The sequence below is a fragment of the Temnothorax longispinosus genome, chromosome 3 (assembly GCF_030848805.1).
Source record: "Temnothorax longispinosus isolate EJ_2023e chromosome 3, Tlon_JGU_v1, whole genome shotgun sequence".
In the NCBI taxonomy this organism is placed as follows: Eukaryota; Metazoa; Arthropoda; class Insecta; order Hymenoptera; family Formicidae; genus Temnothorax; species Temnothorax longispinosus.
In genome coordinates this window covers 20,589,234-20,594,769 of record NC_092360.1, presented here as the reverse complement: position 1 = coordinate 20,594,769, position 5,536 = coordinate 20,589,234, and the positions used below count along the sequence as shown (strand labels likewise).

Here is a 5,536-nt window from a genome sequence, read left to right as displayed (position 1 = left end):
TCATGACTTCTTGAGATTGTACTTAAGACGGTTTTAAATATAAGAACCGACTAGGAATACCGGCCTTAGAGAAGATAAAAATTAAGTCAAATTTAGTAATTTCGGCTATCTTTATAGAGGTCCTTCCATACCTCCACCCTTTAGCTAGTCTTTCTTTGCTTTCCAGTAATTTACGAATTTACCTGAATCTCATCTGGGATTGAATGTAACACTATTCCACATGTAGGTCCATGTATTTCATAGGAGTTGGAAGTCTTGTATATAATATACATAGATGTGGATCTACACAGGAGTATGAGCTCCTCACCAACCACGTGTTCCAACATTTCTTCTCTTTCATGATTTTTCATTTTATACGGAAAAAATTAAATCTGCCTTGCTGATAAACAGTAAGTATGAAAAGCGATAAAAATTAGTAACTAGAGATTAATTCTATTATTCATTTCCGAGACAAATTTCCGGCAATTCTCTTTATTAACTATGTGTGATCCTTTGTTGGATTCGATTGTTAAATCGTTATAACCTGTATCAAACATTAGATAAAAGATATATCAAATAAATAAAAAAATATATTTTGAAAAATTTTAATCACTTAGAAACGTAAGCATATAAAGTGTAGCGAACGCGTGAGCAATTAAAATTTTACATTTTTTTTTCTTTGGTGTTTGTGCATGCGTGTGTGCTCTGTGTTCTTCTACCACGTGGTGGTAGAACACAGAGCTCGCGATATCTCAGATTTACAAAAAACATTTCTCCAACAGTGTTAAAAATTTAAAATATTTACTTATTTATAATGATACATATATAAATATGTTGTTTAAGTTAAATGTTTTTGTTTAAAAAAAAAGAACACAAAGCACATGTTTGCAATATTTCTCATTTACAAAGGCAATTCTTTGCTATTTTAAAAAAATTATAAGAAACTGTTTTTTTATTTTAATTGTTTAATAATATTGTTGTAATATTAATTAATTGTTTAACAACATATATGTTGTAAAAATTTAATTTTTATGGCAAACACGAGCACATAAACCTTAATTTCTCCTTTCACATGACAAGCGGTCAAATGATAATGCTTAAATCACGTACACTCACAAACAGTGCGCATACTTGTGTATATAAGAATTTCAAGACGCCAATTTATATTTATGTCACATACAATGCGGCATATACGCAATTTATTCTATACATTCAAATAAAACATATTTGTAAATATCATGAAATATAATGTTTTTCATTCTTCTTTAATTATTTTTGTTTTGTTTGTTCTTCTTTAAGGCCAGTTTCACAAGTGTCGGTTAACTTTTAATCTTGGATTAAACTCACTCTTCGTCTCTTTCTAACGTCCAAGTTAACCGACACTTGTGAAACTGTGGACCTAACAGCTGTAACCAAAAATTGTTGAGATTCAGAAAATAATATATTGCAAGATATATTTAAAAATAAGAATACATATAATACATTATATTTATAATAAATAAGTACATATATCTATTTTATGAGAAAAAAAATGTTATAAAGCAGAATATAAATTTGAGATTAAAATTAAAGTATATGAAATAATTATTTGTTAACAATTTATTCTGTTATAAAAGAATGGTGCAAAAAATAGCAAAGAAATTTTTGAGTTTGACTGTTGTGAGATATATTAAATTTGATGTATGTATATATAATATTCCATAATAAAAGTGCAATTTGGTATAGGAAAGTTGAAGAAGTAGTTTCAGTGAAAGTAGAACAAGATTTGTATTGTTAATTCAAATCTTTTACTACGAAAGCTGCATTCTAATATTCACTGCCAGTACTAAAAATCTATAGTTTACGTCACGTACGCAGCATGCTGACAAAAATGTCAATACTAGCAATATGAATAAAAGCAAGATAAACTTTAACTTAGATCATGTAATCTTTACGTTATAATTATAAATATATGATAGGGGAAACCGAGGCTGGTTGTCACACTTTTCAAATACCGATTTAAAAAGAATGTGTGTGTGTTAGCAATAGTTTATAATATTGTATACTACTTTATAATTAACTACGTGCTTTAAGTGTAAAAAAAATATTAGACTTATATATATTTGTACACAAAAAAGTTATTTAATTCTAAGCGAAATCGTGCAAATGTGACAACTTACCCCATACCCAGAGTTGGTTGTCACGTATCTTTTGTACACTGCAAATCCAAAGTGTGTTATTTTAACTGAAGCTTTTCTTACACATTTCTTGCCGTTTAAAATTATGTTATTTGACACAGTTGAACGTATTCACTTTTATTTTAATACGATTAAACGTGTTACTTTAACACGTAACAAAACATGTAAAACGAGCTTCAGTCAAATATGTCATTTTTAAACGTTATATGCTTGTAAAAATAACACAACTTAGATTTACAGTATATAGAGAAAACATACGACAAATTCTGTTTCAATATTTTATTAAAATCAGTGGCAGTTATTTGTAGATTAACTTAGCAATATATTGCAGCATAAATTAAACAAAAAATTAATAATTTTCATAAACTTTGTAATATAATTCTCATAGACGTAGAATAAATAAGAGAACAATAATTCTCTAAACTTTGTAATATTTTCATAAACTTTGAATAAATAGAAGAATAATAGTTCTCATAAACTTTGAGTTCCATCTCATTTGAGATAACTTACCCCGAACGGTCATTTTAAACGAAAAAGACTATATTTATAAACTATGTTGCAATGACGGTTAACTAAATACAGGAAAAACTATTTAAAATTATAATATTTCTTATGACTAAAGAGAAATTACAACTAGTATATAATTACAAAAACCAACGGAACAATAAAAATGGAAATAAGAAAAATTTATTTACCAGGTTCAATTTTTAAAAGGTGCTCGTAAATATTACACGTGATGATTTTTGAAAAAAAAATTTTACAACCGGCTAACACAATAGGAGCAACCCACACTATAGAGAAAAATATGCCACTTAATTTATTAAGAAGAGATATAAGTTTTCCGACAACTTATCTGTGTGACTTCTAGCCCCAGTCTCCCCCACTGTATATGCATTTTAGCATATGCTATAAAAGAAAGGATTATTATTCTCCATATTTTTGTTTCTTTTTTAGAGAAAAAATATGACATCTCATTGTCAACCTTTATATTGCGAGAGTTGTAGTCGATATCCCTATGTGGGCAGAGTATCCGTAGGCGAGGAGGAACATGTTGACTTCATTTGTCAATTTGTAAAGAAAAGATTTGTTCCTACGTACCACCTTAGCATACTTTATACTGCCCCTGACATAATTGGGCCACCCAAATTTCCAAACTATGGAGAACTATTTCATCTACCAGTCAAAGTATGTGTATTTCTTAATATTATCTGTTATTTTCCTTTACAATGTAATCGCAATCTTTTGTGCTACAAGAGTTCCGACTATTTGACACATTTGGATTTTTTAATATAAAGGAAAAAGATCGATATCTCACTATCTTCGTGGCGAAAGAAAGATGATTTACTGGAGCGGTATATTAATGGAGGGAAGTTTTACGAACATATGTATATTGGTATGTAATACTTAAATTGATAAGATATTGTTAAAAAAGATATGTTTTTGTTGAGAGAAGAGTATAATTATATTTTCTATTTTGAAGATGTCGAGTTTCATGAAGCTGTATATCCAATCAGAGTCTGTATTTACGAAATATTTAATCCTGGAAGCGTAATTCAAATTTCGGCTCAAAATTCCAATAATCACTGGATTCAGTTGTGGGATGAATCGTCTCAGATTGTACCTCCAAAATCAAGATTATTTTCTCCACCGTTGTCGCATTCGTGTAACTTTAAAACCAAAATGCTCAGACTAATATTTAAGAATAATCCACCTGCATTTTACACAAAGCTGGACGCTGTGATGCTTATCAATACATCAGAATTGATCCTTCCTAGAAATGCTAACGAGAGTTTAACTAATCTGTTAAAAAGAATTAACTGTATGTACTCTCCACGCCATGAGGGAGTTTATAATTTAACAGCAGATTTAAAAAGTCCCTTATAGAAATTTAATACTGTAAGTGATTTTTTGGCTAGTGATTAATCATTTAAAAGCACTATTAAAAGCACTGTTAACAGTGCTTTTAATAGTGCTTTTAAGTGATTAATTACTAGCCAAAAAATCACTTACAGTATTAAATTTCTATAAGGGGTGCACACTTGGATATAGTTCATCTGCAACAGAGTTTTCCTAAATATTGGATTATTTGTAAAAGGTATTATAATCATTGATATTAAGTAACATTCAATATTTTTTAATAATAAAAATTAATCTGTTTGGATGTTATTTGCAGTAATATGCGAAGGACTTCTTATAAGAGTAATTTGAAACACAAAGAAGTATCTCAGGAGGTAATTCCCGGTTATAAGCAACCTCATGGAGAGAAAAACTCACGTCATATTTTATTAAAAAGTCATTCTAATTATGCAAAGCGTATGAAACTCTCTTCGGATGAATCCAAGGAGCTTTGTCTGCGCTTCCTGTAAAGTATTACAAGAAATTTATTTCTCATAATAATATTTATCGCAATGTCATCTCGTGTATTAAAGTTTTATATTTTATTTTTGCAGGATGAAATACTACTAATAATATTAAAAAACTTGGATTTGATGACGTTATGTCGCTTGAATTACGTAAATAAACGCTTCAATGATTTGATACGGGACCCTCATCTCATACGTTAGAACATACGTAATGTACCTAACAAATATATACGCGATATATTTTGTTATTTTACACCTAGATGTAAATATTTGCGACAGTTAGATTTTACAGCAAGCGACTTTAATGTTAAGGATTTCGTAAAGTTTATTGATAACTGCGGCAGACATTTAACTTAAGATTAAGTTGGTGCAAATTAATTGATGACAGTCATGCTCTACTTAAAATTTCAGAGATATGCACAAATTTGAAAGGTATGTATATATACATATAGTATATATATGTCAAGGTTATTATAGATAAATTGCATATAACTATTTAACTAATATATATTTTTCTCAGAATTGACTTTAAGTCATTGTCGCGTAGACGACGAAGAATTTTTGTATCTCGAGAAGCTAAATGGTTTGGAGTATCTAAACCTTCTTGCTACACGTATAGAAACGCAATGTCTTTGCAAAATACTGCAAAAAAATCAACGGATGCGTGAGTTACATTTAAACGGGGATTTTGAAAGAGACTTATTAATAAACCATGACGCAGTCCTAATAGAGTTGGCAAATTCGTGTTCTGACTTGGAAGTAATAAGTACATTGGAAGTACGGTACGTCATCTTACATCTCGGGGTATTAATGCCCTCGCTGACTTAAAGAATTTACGTAAAATGGAAATTTTTCTTTCCCTGTAAATATGTTTTTTAATTTTTTTTTAAAATACATATCTATTATTGTATTCTTTATTGAAATTTGTGTGTTTGCTTCTCTTGCAAGCATCTTGAAAAAATTACATGAATTTTCTTTTTGCAATTAAAACACTGTACTAATTATATGATTTTTGTT

The 5,536-nt window shown here is 29.2% G+C and overlaps 2 long non-coding RNA genes across 2 annotated transcripts; both read left to right on the top strand.

The window, feature by feature from the left end:
• LOC139810311 (uncharacterized) lies at window positions 1-4,068 on the top strand. Its single transcript, XR_011731283.1, has 4 exons — window positions 1-389; window positions 3,111-3,341; window positions 3,452-3,549; window positions 3,637-4,068. It is a non-coding gene; the product is annotated as an uncharacterized lncRNA (long non-coding RNA).
• A 92-nt stretch (window positions 4,069-4,160) lies between these two features.
• Window positions 4,161-5,295, top strand: LOC139810310 (uncharacterized). The gene is made up of 4 exons (XR_011731282.1): window positions 4,161-4,251; window positions 4,330-4,518; window positions 4,607-4,951; window positions 5,040-5,295. It is a non-coding gene; the product is annotated as an uncharacterized lncRNA (long non-coding RNA).
• Window positions 5,296-5,536: the final 241 nt, after the last annotated feature.